Below are 16,825 nucleotides of genomic sequence, written 5' to 3' on the forward strand. Positions count from 1 at the left end.
TCATTGTTTGCATGAATTTTAGTTTGCACGGACTTTGCTAGTGCATTTATGTAGCCTGTTGTAAAACTAGGCAAATATCTACATGAGTTGACGTACCGCCTGGAAGACCCTTTGTATACAACCCCCCCGCCCCCCCGGAGGTATGTGTACCCCTGGTTGCGAACACTGAGTTATACAACATTTTTTGCTTTTTAAAATATTTTGGAAAAAAAAGAAAGTGCTGACTTTTGCACACATCTGCTTGTGGCAACACAAACTACCTTCATGTTTATTCTGTGAGACTATTCTCTACTCTTATGCATCTCCTTATTACATTCCAGAGCCACAAGGAAACTATCCCAAACTGCCACTTACACTGAGGAAAGCAGTGATGTTGCAGAAGCCACATTTTTCCTTTCAGTTGCTGTTATGGAGTGTTTGATAAATATCAGGCGGCATTTTAGCATAATACTCCATAGCTGAATAAAGCATACAGATCAAGAAGACCAATTAATATGACTGACATCTCACCAACACAATAAATTTTTGGTAGGAGGAGAATAGGATGACTTCACTAGAGCCATGTGCCAGCTGCTCAGTGAATAGGTTACAGGCATAAGAAAGATAGCTTTCCTGTTGAAAATGTTGGTTGCATTGCTCATTCATCATTCACAGTCCTGTATTCTGTAAAAGGAGAGATAGGTGAAGTAGTCAAAGGAAGTCAGAACTGACTCCTGCTTTCCATGAAGTCATAATCCTGTTTGAATTACATCAGTCACTTGCAATTTTACTGATTATGATGTTCGACGTCAGCACTGTTCCTTCAGTTCAGCACCAACTAAGCTCCATACTACTATACAGTGGGATACACATTCATTTTACAGTTACATTGTTATGCATCATAAGATATCATGAACATATGTTGTAGAATGTCACACACAGTGCTTGCTGGGAGTATACTGTATAGAAAAATAAATATATAAGCCAATGTCCTGGCTGCTTGAAGAGAGGGGAAGGGATCTGCTTTGCACTCTGCCTGTTCTCTCACAAGAAGAGTAAAAGGAGCTCATATCAGATCTCTGGCTTCCAAAAAACCACATGCAGCTCTAGAATCACAAGCTGGATAGCTTTGATTTAGACAGTGCTTTCATCTGCAAGGATCCCCAAATGCTTCACGAATCATTACATCCACCACTGAAGTGCAGCCACCTATGGAGTGAAACTTGGCAGCTGTTTAACAGCACCCATAAATCCCACACAATAGTTTAGGGAAATAATTGTGAAAGAATACTGCAGGTAGGAGTTAGGGCAGTAGAATGTAATTATATAAACCAGACTCACACATCAGAGAGATGCAGATCATCCTAAACAAGTGTCAATGATAACTTTTCACAACATCACACATCATATATTTTGATATACCATTGTGATAGAGTTCACTCCAGAGTGGGACCTCCTGCTGGCCATCTTGGGGATAGCTCTCTTAGCCAGCATGCCCTCTACTGCTGCCTTCTCTGCCTGCATACCCATCTCAGCCCCAGAACCACAGCATCTTTTCATGACTTAGCCTCCCTCCATGTCACCATCCATGTTTTCCCCTTCCAGGGAGGGGGGTGAACTGGGCCCACCCATTACTCTGGTCCCAGCCCAGCCTCCTTCTGCCTCTCCTTAATATCTCTGCCAATACTGCTTCAATTCCCTTCCCCATGACTCCAGCACCTTCTTCACCCTCTTCTCAGGGTCTCCAGCCCACAGTCCTAGTAGCCAGCTAGGAGCTCCCTTTTGCTCCCCCAGTCCCTAACAGCAATTGCTCTGTCCAAAGTGCTACCTTCCTGCAGCCCACTAGGAACACAGTCCTCTCTCCTTGGGCACCCTGCAGCCTGTCTCTGGCCCTGCAGCTTCTTTTATGTAAGGCTACAGGGCCCTGATTGGCTGCTCCCTGTGCAGCCTCCCTAGGCTGCTTTTAACCCCATCCTTTCTGGTGTGGGGTGAATACGCCAGCACAATCATGTATGTTTCAGAGAAAATTATTTTATAAAACCTGTGGAGGATTTTTGTTTTCATTTTTATTTGAATGGAACTATTTTTGTGTCACTCCACCTGCAGAGACAGGTGTCTTAGTTATCATGAATTAAATTGAACAGGGCTTAGAGAGAGACAGTAACCTTCCTGCCCCCGGCCCCACACACATACTCTATCCCTTAAACACTCACTCAACCTAATTTAACATCTCTGTACACAAAACTCAATATTCTAAATACCAGATATCTCCAGACCTCCCACAGCTAGAAGCAGGTGCTGTGACACTCACTGGAAAATCTGGAATCTCCTCTTTTCCACAGAAACAAAACCACATTTCTATGCCTTAAGGACAATGACATAATGGACTTCAAAGTTATGATACTTTTACATACAGAAAAGTTCTACCACTCCATGACTTAATATGCTGCCCACTCTGGGCCTCGAACAGATGTAATTTTTGAGGGAAATTCTGCGTATAAGACAAAAAGGAGGAGGAAAGATTACGATGGTAGGTTTCTTTTATTTAAAAAATGGCTGCTGTTCAAAGTTCCTCAGGGAATTGGGATGTTGGAATACACTCAGATGAGGGTTTTTTCTCATCCCTGAGACACATAATGCAAGGAATTAATACAAATAAAACATATTTACTATATTTTGAGTTAAATTAGTTCACAGAGGGAAGCTGCATAGTTTTCTGGTGTATGGCTACTCACAGCATAAACAATGAGTTAGATGTTGGGTAAGCGATATAGTCACCCTATCACGGCAGCAGCTTCCAGAGATGTCAAGCGCATCCATCCACCATCAAGACAATAAAAAGAACCGTCCATGACCTGATGGCATGCTGATTGTTCTTGAGCTTCACAGAGGCTAGATGGGGAGCTCAGGAAGCCCCAATTAAACCACCCATGGCCACAATCTATCCGGTTACAACGAAGAAGAATCTTTCGGGTCAGATGCTTGTTCTGAGGGGCATGTGTGAGCTGATCCGAAGAGACCAGAGGATGTGGATTTAAGCTATCTATTTGGCCAGAAATGTGACATTCATCCAAAATATAGTCCTGTGTAGCCTGTTGCTGCTGTTCCTTAGAAAGGTTGTATCTGATGTACTGTCTGAGAGGCTCAACTATTTCAGAAAAGGGACATCTTTACTTAAGCCAGCAATTTTTTATGTGGCATTGAGATTGAATTGTGAAGTCAGCTGTCTTGGTAGTTGTCTGCGTGCAGTAATGTGACCAGTGTCCTGACTTCATGCCTAATTGCTGGGGGACCAATTCCAGGCAGGACCAGAAGTTTGGAGACTGGAGTTTCAGTCCTTTGAACAGGGCTAAGGCAAAATCAGCTAATGTCTAAAACATGCAACTTGGTATGTATACAACCCTCATTGAAAACCAGTGCCTTTGCACAGTTTGGGGATTTTATTTTTAAATCATATCTCAGCACGCTCAGTGGTTTTAGCTAAGATTTTAGCAGAGCCTAATAAGGCTCATCCCATTTTGTAAAAACAATGCCCATTGTCTCTGCACAGCCTGACAGGAGTTGCTGCTTAAGCAATTTGCATGGGGTGAATGTAAATATCTCATTGAAACTAGAGACTGGTACAAGCCTCATAATTCATATATTCATTTTGAACCCATACTCCCTTACTGTGAAAGAGCTGTTTGGATGTTTGGTTCAGCTTATTACCAAGATAGGAATCATTTTCAGAATTGTAGATATAGATGAGTTTGAAATTTTGAACATCCCCAAAGTTTTATTTAAGTAAGTGGTTTTAGCTCAGGCCCATCTCTAATTGAAACACTTACAACAAAAATGTACAAATACTCCATTAAGGCAAGTAAAATGTCATTAGTGTGGGATTTTTTTTCCTTTCATTAACCTCATCATAAAAGAAAAGGATGGGCGAATAGATTTTGTTCCTGGGCTGGTAAAATTTTATAACAGTTTTGCAAGGCTGTTTTCTCCAGATAAAGCAAGAACAGCAGCCAAAGAGGAAACTTATTGTTCCACATTTCATTTGCCTGAGAAAGCTGTGAACTGCAGAACCTAACTGGGACCATTAAACGCCAACATCAATAAGCAAAGGTAATTAAAAATATCTTTTAAAAAAAGCCTGGAAATGAATGAAAAATGTACACTGTACATTAAATATATTGTGTAATTGCTGTTTACAGTATGTTGTCAAAATGCCACATACTGGGTGTGTGTTATGTGGTGATGCTGTTGGATCGTAACATTTTTCCTTTTACCTGATTTTATTTAGGATTATTTTAATGCAACTTAACATTGCACTAATTTGGCTTTTTGCAATTAGTATATTTTATTTTATTTTACTTTATATATATCTCCTTCCTCCAAATTGACCATAAATACACAATAGCTAACTTTCTGTAGTGCAGTAATGTTGATGTATGACAGGTGTGTTTATTATTATGAATTTATATTGTTAAGAGAAGTGACATGTGTGATGAATCTTTGACTTTTAACTAATAACTTAAATAGGTAAATTAAATTGACTAACTTATTCCTACTCCACAAAAACAATTATTTGGCATTTGCTGGTGCCTTTTTATAAACGGTTGAATGTAATGCTAATAAAATAATAGTGTCTGGTTGGTGCATGAGGCAATGGAACTACATAATTTGCCAAAGGGACAGGTGCTAACAAATGTTTTGTTTTTCTTTGACAGAGTGGTTACTGTGCAGTGAATATTTGACCTTTGTGTTAAAGTTTCTGTTTATAATGTAATGTTGATAATATTGTCTGAGCAGATTTGCCTGGGCTGCTGAAAGAAAGCAGCAAATCTTTTCTTTTTTTAATTTTGAAAGAAACAGTACAAAAATAAAAGAGATGTCCACTCCTTTGTATTTTAAAGGTTATAAACATTAGACTGCTGTGCTTTACATACACACGCACACACGTTTACTCACAGGTAGCAAGGCATTATGCACTGTGTGCCATCCATCCAAAAACTAGGCTTTGTCATGACCGCATACAGTTGAGCTCCAGGGAAGCCATGAGCAGCCTGTCCCTCTGATTATATGGTCTGTGGAGAACAAGGGATTTAAAAGAAATGGAGCCAACATTAGCTGTTGGTTTAAGTAGAATTGGTTGGCTATTGCCAGAATTTACAATACAAAGGGATGTCCATTGCCAGCATTTGAAATATAATGTGGTCTTGTCAAAAAGCATGACTGGCCTGAGTCAGAGCTCCTTAGTACTATTTCTGGGAAAGGCACTTTTCAAAGGAGGGACTGGGGTTATTGTATACAGTGTAATTACAATGTGTGGCTAAGTACTAAATCCTTCTTTCCACAAAAAGCCACTAACAAAGCTGCTATCTACTCTTCTGTCTGACTTGTAAAATGTGAATAAACCTTTTCCAAGCTTGATACTAATTATGGTATTCTATCCTTCTCAGTGCCTTGAAGATCCATGGGAAATGGAAAGGAGACAATACTACATGATACTTCTTTATTACAAAACCATGGTAGGGACTCCATCATAGAAGTATAAAACACTTTTTATGATCAGCCTGATTTTTGACTCCTCCTCTGACTTCCACAAGTGTCTTTCCCACTTCAACTATGTGCTCTCCTGTCAGAGAAATGTTTAGGGAGTGGGACTGAAGAGGCAGAGTTTGAGGAAGATTTGACCCATCCTTTATGAGATATAATATTAAATAATAAATAATAACAATTAGAATAATTATATAATCTACATTTTGCACTGTCTATCTCAAGGCCAGAGTGTTGTAGGAAGCTGAACTACCAAGTGTGATGACTAACAACAACAAAAGTAGACAAAGTGCAAAAAAAAAAAGAATGATCATTTTGTTAAATTTCTTTTTACATATTTTCAATGAAATTAGAAATAATCAACTATCAAAATTTTGAAACTTAAAAATATTCTACCAGCTCTGTAGTATTAGAAAAACACATCACAAAGGTATGAAAATGTCATCAAAGCTTTCTAGGTGATGGTCAGAAACTAAAAATATTGATAAAAGTTATTGAAAATTTGAATTTTGGAAAATTTTGATCAGCTGTGGTCATGACACTCATATTTTTTCCCCTTTGTGTGTTTAAGCAGCTCTGCTGGAATCTCAGGCATCCAGCTGCAGTGGGAGGGGCAAGCAGCAAATTCCTCTGCTATATCTCCTCCTGGGCACTTAGGACCTGTGTGACTTTTGTAAGCAGACAGCCAGTCTCTCTCTCTTCCTCCTCTCTCAGGGTATGTCTACAGTAAGAAATTATTTCAAAATTATTCTATTCAAATTTTTGGAAGCTATTTTATACATTTGGCCTTCTGTGTCCCCACTAAAGGATGTGAATTCGGTGGAGTGCATCCACAGTACCAAGGCTAGCATTGAATGTCGGAGCGGTGCACTGTGGGTAGCTATCCCACAGTTCCTGCAGTCCCTGCTGCCCATTGGAATTCTGGGTTAAGCTCCCAGTGCATGATGGGGCAAAAACATTCTCGTGGGTGTTTCTGCGTGTGTGTCGCCAGTCACTCCTCCCTTCATGAAAGCTGTGGGAGACAATCGTTTCACGCCTTTTTGGAGTGCAGACACCATACTGCTTTCAGCAGATGGTGCACCGCTGATCTCCTGCTACTATGAATCCACCTTCATTTCCTCTCATCTTCCTATGTAGTCTCTACTATCTACTCTTTCTCTCCCTTATCGAACGCTTCTGCTGCCAACTCTGCTCGGCCATCATGAACCGAGCAGCACAGCTTCTGCCTCCAACTCTGCTCTCCTGCTATTGCTACACTTCCCAGTTTCTCCATGTTGTCTGTCCTGGGCTCCCACCTCCGTGAAAGCTACAGAAGACAACCATTTCCCACCTTTTTTCAGCTACCGTGAACCAAACAGCACCTCTTCCGCTGCCACTCTGCTCTCCTACATTTTGTGCCCTTTTTCCAGGATTATCCATGCAGGTGACACAGCCATGGAGCCTGATCAGATCTCCGCTGCAGTTTTGACCATTGTAAATACCTCATGCATTATCCAGCAGTATATGCAGTACCTGCAAAACTGGGCAAGGATGTGACGACAGCATGATTACAATAGTGATGAGGACATGGACACAGATGTTCCTAGAAGCATGGCATGTGGCGATTGGGAGATCATGGTGGTGTTGGGCCAGGTTCATGCTGTGGAATGCCAATTCTGGGCCCGGAAAAGAAGTACAGACTGGTGGGACCGCATAGTGTTGCAGGTATGGGATGATTCCCAGTGGCTGAGGAACTTTCGTATGCATAGGGCCACTTTCATGGAATTTTGTGACTTGCTGTCCCCTGCCCTGAAATGCAAAGACACCAAAATGAGAGCAGCCCTCACAGTTGAGAAGTGAGTGACCATAGCCCTGTGGAAGCTTGCAATGCCCGGCAGCTACTGGTCAGTCAGGAATCAGTTTGAAGTGAGCAAATCTGGGGAGGGGTGCTGTGCTGCAAATAGCCAATGCAATCATTGATAAGCTGCTGTCAAAGGTAGTGACTTTGGGAAATGTGCAGACTATTGTGGATGGCTTTAATGTGCTGGGGTTCCCTAACTGCTGCGGAGCGATAGACGGAACGCATATCCCTATCTTGGCCCCGGACCACCAGGGCAGCCAGTACATAAACCGCAAGGGGTACTTTTCCATGGTGCTGCAAGCACTGGTGGATCACAAGGGACATTTCACCAACGTCAACGTGGGATGGACGGGAAAGGTGTCTGACACTCTCATCTTCAGGACCTCTGGTCTGTTTGAATAGCTGCAGGAAGGAACTTATTTCCCAGATCAGAAAATTACTGTTGGGGATGTTGAAATGCCTATAGTTATCCTCGGGGACCCAGCCTACCCCTTAATGCCATGGCTCATGAAGCCGTACACAGGCACCCTGGACAGTAGTATGGAGCAGTTCAACTAAAGGCTGAGCAAGTGCAGAATGGTGGTAGAATGTGCTTTTGGATGTTTGAAAGTGCGCTGGTGCAGTTTACTGACTCAGTTAGATCTCAGCACAACCAATATTCCAACTGTAATTGCTGCGTGTTGTGTGCTCCACAATATCTGTGAGAGTAAAGGGGGAGACATTTATGGTGGGATGGGAGGTTGAGGCAACTCACCTGGTGGCCAGTTTTGCAGAGCCAGACAACAGGACAATTAGAAGAGCTCAGCAGGGCATGCTGCACATCAGAGAAGCTTTGAAAGCCAGTTTCATGACTGGCCAGGGTACGGTGTGACAGTTGTGCTTGTTTCTCTTAAAGCTACCCGCTGCCTATATATATGAAAGGAAATAAAGTCACAATTGTTTAAAAACCCATTCTTTATTATTTGTTGCACAAAACATTGAGAGAAATCAGAAGCTAGATGGGGGCGGGGGGTGGTTTTGGGTTAGAGGGCTGGTGGAGGAGGGAAAGACAAGTCCAGAAACCAAATTAAAATTTAGGATATGCCAGCTTTCTGCTGCTTGTGCAATCCTCTGGGGTTGACTGTGGGGTCCCCATAGCCTCCCCCCAGCATGTTCTTGGGCGTCTGGGTGAGGAGGCTATGGAACTTGGGGAAGAGGGAGGGTGGTTATTCAGGGGCTGCAGTGGCAGTCTGTGATCCTGCTGCCTTGCCCTCATTAGATCCACCATACAGTGGAGCATGTCAATTTGCTCCCCCATGAGCTTGACCATAGCATCCTGCCTGCTCTCATCGCAATGTCCCTCCTCTCTTTATATTCATGTAACGCTTTACGGGACTCCACAATTGTCTGCCTCCATGCATTCAGCTGGGCCCTATCAGTGCGGGAGGACTGCATGAGCTCGGCAAACATTTTCATCCCGAGTTCGTTTTTTCCGCCTTCTAATCTGGACCAGCCTCTGGGATGGAGTAGATAGGTGCCGCATTGAAACATTTGCACCTGCTGCGGGAGGAGAAAAAGGGAGGGCAGTATTTTAAAAGATACATTTTAGAGAACAAAGGGAACACTCTTTCTCAGTGAAATGGGCAATTCATAGTACACAGCACATGTTCTTTCTGTACAAGGTCGCATTTTGCCTCTTATACTGAAGTGCCTGCCACTTTGGTGCGAGTAAGCCATCACATGCAGCCAGGCAACAGAATTCAGCTTGCAGGCAGCCACGGTAAGCTCTATGGGAACGTGGCATTCTGCTTCTTCTGCATTCATTTCAATGCTTTCAAACTGCCGGGCCCCCTTTTCCATAGCAAGCAATGCCTGGTGGGTTTATTATATAAAAGGAGGGCCTGCGGGCTCTCTGGGATGATCGCTTCACACAACACCCACTTCCTCCCCCACCCCCACCACATGGCTCCGATGAGGCTCTGAGCAGGGATGAGCCCTTTAACCTAAATGTGAACAGCCCAGCGTGGCTGGGTTTCCCCCCACCGCGTGGCTCCGATCATGCTCTCACTCACCAGAAGTGCCTTCTCCAGGGTCATGGTCCGGGAGCATGCCTTGGGAGTGGGGGGAGGCTATTGACTCCAGTGTTAAGAATAGTTCCTGGCTAGGGGGGAAAACAGATTCCCCACTTGCTGTCTGTGCACTGTCCTCCTCCTCCTCTTTCTCCTCCTCCAAAAACTCATCCTCCTCACTCCGTGCTACTCCCTCTTTGCAGATGTCCACGGACAGTGGTGGGGTAGTGGTGGCATCACCCCCCATATTTGCATGCAGCTCACGGTAGAAGTGGCATGTTTGCGGCTGTGATCCAGAGGGCCCGTTCGCCTCCCTGGCTTTGTGTATGCTTGCCTGAGCACCTTGATTTTTGTATGACACTGCTCTGTGTCCCTGGAATATCCTCTTTCCGTCATGGCCCTGGAGAGTTTAGCGTACGTATTTGCATTTCTTTTTTTGGAACGTAGTTCTGCATAACAGATTTGTCTCCCCAACATGTGATGAGATCCAGTACCTCCCGTTTGGATCATGCTGGAGCTCGTCTGCAAATCCAGGACTGCGTGGTTTTTTGTGATGGTGGACTCTGCATGGTTGCCTGTGATGGTGGACTGTGCTGATGGTCACCTGTACTGATGGTGACCAAACAGGAAATTCAAAAGTTCCCAGGGCTTTACTGCCTACCTGGCTAGTGTGTCGGAGTTGAGAGTGTTATCCAGAGCGGTCACAAGGGAGCATTCTGGGATAGCTCCTGGAGGCCAATAATGTCAAATTGTGTCCACAGTATCAGTAACCCGGAATTGCGATCTCGATTTTAGCGCTACTCCACTTGCTGAGGTGGAGTACAGAAATCGGATTAAAGAGCCCTTTAAATCGAAAAAACTGGTTTGGTCATGTGGACGGAATCAGTTTTATTTCGAAGTAACTTGCCTAATTCCGAAATAACCCCGTACTGTAGACCAGGCCTTTGTGGCACTGGTTCCCCTCCAGCAGGGGGCAGAACGGTATAGAAGGCACGGAGAGAGCGAGGAAGAATGCAGCCAGCAAGACTCACAGGTAAGGCCTAATATCACCCTTCCACCCTTGTTGCCACAGTAAGTATGCAGCCAGACTGTAATCACCCTCCTGAGGGGACACTGGAGGAGAAATCTAGTTAAAAACTTTACAAATACTAATTAGTCAGGAAGACACTATCATTTTTGACCTGGGGCCCAAATGCATGAGCTCCACATTTTGCCACATCCTTACCAGCCTAGTAAGCGAGAGTCACAAAGGCAACTTTGAAGTCTGGGTCTCCCAGTCACTGGAACAACTTAAGTATATTGTTTGTTTAAAAATCATATCTATAGTTTGCAAATTCCATTTTAAGTAGACAAAGTCCTAATAGGGCCAGAACATGCTGAACATTCATCAAAAACAAAATTAGAACAGGATTCAGTACCACAAAAACAAATTAAAGCCATCTGCCAATTTCGTAAAATACTTCATCTAAAGATCTTATAATTTTTCTTGTAATCTGAGTATAAAAGACAAACTACCCCTTAAACAACCTTTTTTTGATGTGTTTAGTAGGCATCATATTTTCTAGTAACTCCTAACCATCCGAGAACTATCTCCTAGCTGATGTTTTGCTTCAAAGAGAACATTGGTAACATGTTTGCAGGGAAAGGCCACAATTTTTGTATTATTTATTAGTTTGTTTTAGGTCACCGGAGAGCTTCTGAAAGACACCTTTTCCCTTTTATCTTATACACCATCAGAGAGTTCTCAAATAAGCACAATTTACAGCGAGCAGATCAAGGGACGTGATCGTTCCCCTCTATTCGACACTGGTGAGGCCTCATCTGGAGTACTGTGTCCAGTTTTGGGCCCCACACTACAGGAAGGATGTGGATAAATTGGAAAGAGTACAACGAAGGGCAACGAAAATGATTAGGGGTCTAGAGCACATGACTTATGAGGAGAGGCTGAGGGAGCTGGGATTGTTTAGTCTGCAGAAGAGAAGAATGAGGGGGGATTTGATAGCTGCTTTCAACTACCTGAAAGGGGGTTTCAAAGAGGATGGCTCTAGACTGTTCTCAATGGTAGCAGATGACAGAACGAGGAGTAATGGTCTCAAGTTGCAATGGGGGAGGTTTAGATTGGATATTAGGAAAAACTTTTTCACTAAGAGGGTGGTGAAACACTGGAATGCGTTACCTAGGGAGGTGGTAGAATCTCCTTCCTTAGAGGTTTTTAAGGTCAGGCTTGACAAAGCCCTGGCTGGGATGATTTAACTGGGACTTGGTCCTGCTTTGAGCAGGGGGTTGGACTAGATGACCTTCTGGGGTCCCTTCCAACCCTGATATTCTATGATTCTATGATTCTATGATTCTACAGTTTGTCATCCTAAAATAAAATCAAGATATATTCCTAAATTGATAGAAATTGCATAGCACCAAATGAGAAATAGGGATTTTTTATTCTCTCATTTATACATGCCAGTCTCTATGTCTATAAACATATGTTTGCACATACTGTGTATTGATAGATTAACATATAAAATTACAATATTACATTTGCAACACTATACTTAACGTTGTGTCTGCATTTTTACTTCGGGGTTTATATCTCAGCCATAAAAATTATCTGTAGGCTCAAACTTGGCTTAGATTGTCAAGCTAGGATTTTTCTATTTCTTTATTTTTGCAAAATTAGAAGAAAATTTCCAGGGAACAGCCTCTCTCTGCCCTTCATTTCCTTACTCCCTTGCAGAGCCAAAAGAAGCTTGGGGACAGATCCTGAATGGTGTCAATTGGCATAGCTGAATTGAATTCCATGGAGCTATGGTAATTTTCACCAGCCCTCTGTGTTTGGAAATAAAGTGTTGTAATCCATTAGCCATTAAAGTGGAATACATCATTTATCTATTTTTTTGTCATTTAAAGAACACATTATTTCCTTTAAATAATCATCATTGTGCATGAATGGACAGCTTTGCTTACCCAAAAATCCATACTGAATTTTAGCATAAAATATTAGGATAAACTGAGTAAGGAGAAAAACTCATCCTTGAAAGTAGCTGCTTTCGGTATTTGGGAGCCATGCAAACAGGTTGAAGAGAAGGGATCATAACCCATAACTGTGGATGCACAACCATTCTGAGGAGGGAAATACAGCCAATAGCAGGAATATGCTCCAAGGAAACATTACACATATTCCTGCATTGGTAGGGTGGTTGGGAAGCCTGTAAAGCAATAGGTTTCTGGTGTCTCCCATAACCAGCCCATACCTTCCCTCCTGTGCCTTGTGCATCATCCTTCTGCCCCCTGCTTCCATGGAAAAGGGGCTAGATTTGCCCCTTTACTGCATATATAGGAAAATAATACCAGCCTCAAACTGACACGGTTGCTCAGATCAATGATTGCATAGTTCAACTGCTACCTTCAATTTGCTAACTTTACATGTTAGCATTTATACTAATAGAGCTTAATAGTTTTAAAGGAAACAGTGTGGTCTATTGGGTGAAACACTGACTTAGAAAACATCACAAAGAGCAATGCAGATTTACTCAGAAGTGCATAGAAAAAAAGCTGTTGAGGACAGTTAGGCACAGAACACATATTTCTGACATTACTGTTTTTGTACACATATGTCATCAGCCGGTTAACAATAAATGTATGTAAATACTGTACATAGAACACATATAAATAATCAGTATACCCGGCATGATAAATTCTACCCTCTGCTAATGGATGTGGGCCCGGGGAGTGGAGACAGAGTCTCCCCCTGCATCAGGTGGTAGGCAGAATCCTACCATAGCTCAGAAGAGAGGGACAGAGATGAGCCATGCCTGCTGATATGGGGGGCAGAGTGAGGGCAGCTGGCTTCAGCAGTGTTACTGAGCTTGCTTAGTCCGTGTAAGCATGCTCAGTGCAAGCATGTGTTGCCTCTGGAGTGGGAGATAGCTAGAACAAGTTACTTTTCCCCATAAAGTGTGATTTGATGCAAAAGGTGAGGAGTCCGGCCTCATAACAGGTTAGTGCATATGCTGCAGTATGTATTGGCTGAGAATCACAAGTCTCCAGCCTGTCGTGAGGTATCTTGTCCTGTAGCAGTCGTTCTTTGCCAGTGTGCGTGATCAGACTCCTAGTGCCAACTACCTCCAACAACAGGCATTATTAACCTTAACATGTAACATATGTGCACTCAATAGAATAATGCATACAGCTAAATAGGTGTAAGGCATGTACTTTAATACAAGCCTAAGTATTGACAGAACAGAATTGCTCATTCAGACTAAATAATGTGTTGCATCACTTTCCATAAAGCATTTTATTTGTCTTCATTCAACATCAAAGCCCCAAATAAATCCATGTATCTGATGTATTTTAATTAAGCAGAGGGCGGATAAAGAGTTTTCCTCTGAAAATCCCCAGTTGCACTCTACTGCTCTCATCAATGGGAGTAAAACTAAGAAACCTCCTTCACTGTTAACAGTAATTTTAGCTAATTCATTTTCATTTCCATTTATATAATGGTGGGATATTGGTTCATTATTGACCAAAATAGCTTTATACGTATAATAAAATAGATCACCAAGACCAACTGTTTGCATGCAGCACTTGAGTTTTCCCTGGAGGTCTCATCAGAGAACTGACCCAGCCTGATCCACTTAGCTTTGAGATCACAGCACCCATTTTATAGATTGGCCAGTTGTAGAATCACAGAGGCTGTGAGGGTTTCCTTGGCTCTCCAGCCCAAGAAGCCATGCAAGGGGGAAAAAAAAACAATTGTCAGGCTGCAGAATATCACAAATAATGTACGACTTTTCTCCTATCCCATGACTTAGAACAGTAGTTTCATGTCACATTATCTGTTTGGTGGGTAAGTGGTGATTATGAAATACTGTAAATCACTAAGGGAATGGGTACACTGCAATTAAACACCCACTGCTGGCCCATGCCAGCGGACTTGGGATTGTGGAGCTCAGGGTGCGGGGCTGTTTAATTTTGATGTAGATGTACTGGCTCAGGCTGCAGCCCGAGCTCTGGGATCCTCCCATCTTTCAGGGTTCTAGAACCAGGGCTCCAGACGAAGCCCAGATGTCTAGACTGCAGTTAAAGAGCCCCCCAGCCTGAGCCACATAAGCTTGAGACAGCCAGCATGAGCCACCCGTGGGTTTTTGTGTAGACTTACCCTAACTATTCAAGAGAGGAAGGCAAAGATGGGCTTATAACCAGAAAATAATATTTCTGACAAAACATTTGCTTTCTCATATGAAGTTGATTAAATATTTTTCCTAGAGAAGAAAAACAAACAGCTTTTTTTCCTCCTCTCACATCAGCAAACTCCTTTGACCACATCAAATTAGTCCACTGTAGAGGCAAAGCTACTCCGTACTCATTAGTTAGAAATTGGACTTACACAATGAGTAAAAAGTAATAGTTGTTGGACTCCTGGCTCTTCTATCTGTTTTCTCAGATTCTTCAAATGGAGCCAGTATACTTTCCAGGAAAATATAAAATAAAAATCCAAGCAAACCACTGTCCCCAAAGTCATTGCAAAGTCATTCTCGGTCATATTCTACCTACCTGTTAGGTCATGTTCTGGGTGGAAATCAGTTGTCCTAGAATGATGTTGGTCAGCTCCTTGAAGCATCCTCCAAAATGTTTCCATTATCTCCTTTAACGAGGGAAGGCTCATCTGCGAGTGATTGACATTACAGAATTAATTCATTGTCAGGTTTAGGACAATTAACATTAAGAGATTAATCTGTTTAAATGAGTTTTTCCCCAATAACTACTCTTTGACATCAAACAAAGAGACATGTTAAGAACAAGGAAAGACTATAGAATGTTTCGGGAAAGACTTTCAAAGACACAAGGGGTAATTATGCAACTAACTGTCATTGAAAGTCATTGGTAGCTGGGCACCTCACTGTAATTTGTCCTTTTGAAACCCTTCCTCTAAAATGCTACATTTTTTGCTTTATTTAAAAAGGTCATTGCTCAGATACCACAGTGTTGTGTGTTTAAAGGAAAGAAACAGATGGATACATAGATAATCTAAGCATTTTTTTAGAACTGTAAATTGTCGTATGCTTATTATACTGAATTAGATAGTCCTGTAATGCATTCATGAATAGTTCCTCTTGAATAGCTACCGAAAGATACTTTGAAATCACCTGGTAAAGAGGTGTATGGCTAGGGTGGGAGGAGGAGGCAGGATCATGGTGCCTAGGGACAAAGGCTACCTGTACCTCTTTTCCAAATGGACTAGTGCTATCAATTCATAACGAGTTTTCCTTTCAACATCCCCAGTTGCACCAATGAATGGTGCCCTGATGGACTAGTCTGTCAATCAAACAATACATTAAGGATCACCTTCAGTATCCCCTACTAGAAGCAAATTATTTAGCACTGTATAACAATTTAGAATACCACTACAACCTTGTAGTTAGCTTCAATTACATGAAAAACCAAAGGCAGGTTACAGTATGAAACAACACTCTGTGTTTATAAGTTTATGTTAAGTGAATAGTTTTTGGTCCCAATTTAGGTAGTACTTCACCATGAGTCTAATTTTAAGCATGTGAATAGTCCTTTTGAAGTCAGTGGAATAAGTCACATGCTTGAAGTTGACTCACGCTTAAGTACCATGTTGGATTGGGATCTGGAGGAGTTATATAAGAAAACACAGGAAATTGCCAGTGGATGGTGGTTTGATTTTTTAAGGATTATATATATATGCATGGACTCAAGGACAAAACTAAAAGGACAGTCAGTTAAGAGAAGTTGCTGAGAACAATAACTAGCTGCAGTCTCCATCCTTCTCTTTAGCATAATATAATAATAAAAAAAAACTTTGGAAGTCCGTCCTCGACACTGTAGATAAAGTTGCACTGAAAGTTCCCTTATAAACCTTATTTTGACCACTTTCCCTAACTTGCATTTAGCAACTTTAACTATAACTCAGCACTTTTTGGGTTTAGGTAGCACTGTAATGGCACAGTGTTCTATAAAGCACAGAATAGTTTCTAATGTAAAAGCCAAAGCCTTCTCCCATTGAAGATGATGACAAAATTCCTATTGACACCAATAGAAGCAGGATGGGGCCTTAAGAAAACACAATTAACTCAAGCAAAAGCAAACACAAGGCAATAATTAAAGTGTGGGAGAGCGTGCAGACATCACTGGTGAGCAGGCCAATCAAGAAGGGCATCATGAACAAAACATGCTTTAATTTGAGATTTGTAGGAGAAAAGGGATTTCAATAATTTATAAGTTTTAAAGCAGGATATGAAGGAAAGTGTGTGACCAGGAAGTGGAAGGCTATTTGAAATCTAGGGAAAGCAAGGTTGGAAGATGAGAGTGGGAAAAGGAGACAAAGGGAGAATTAAAAAGAGAGAGGCTATGTTGATCACAGGAAGGAGGAGGAGATGAGAGCAAAAATATAGTC

The 16,825-nt window shown here is 42.1% G+C and overlaps 2 long non-coding RNA genes across 2 annotated transcripts in view; one reads left to right on the top strand and one right to left on the bottom strand.

The window, feature by feature from the left end:
* Positions 1 to 3,647: 3,647 nt before the first annotated feature.
* Positions 3,648 to 5,486, top strand: LOC122457678. The gene is made up of 2 exons (XR_006277341.1): positions 3,648 to 4,086; positions 5,424 to 5,486. It is a non-coding gene; the product is annotated as an uncharacterized LOC122457678 (long non-coding RNA).
* Positions 5,487 to 14,841: 9,355 nt separating this feature from the next.
* The window catches only part of LOC119862067, a 119,321-nt gene continuing 117,337 nt past the window's right edge, over positions 14,842 to 16,825 (bottom strand). Inside the window, exon 5 of the long non-coding RNA XR_006280713.1 lies at positions 14,842 to 15,070. This is a non-coding gene — a long non-coding RNA (uncharacterized LOC119862067). The remainder of the gene's footprint in view (positions 15,071 to 16,825) is intronic.

This window comes from Dermochelys coriacea, chromosome 1 (genome assembly GCF_009764565.3).
Source record: "Dermochelys coriacea isolate rDerCor1 chromosome 1, rDerCor1.pri.v4, whole genome shotgun sequence".
NCBI classification, from domain to species: domain Eukaryota; kingdom Metazoa; phylum Chordata; order Testudines; family Dermochelyidae; genus Dermochelys; species Dermochelys coriacea.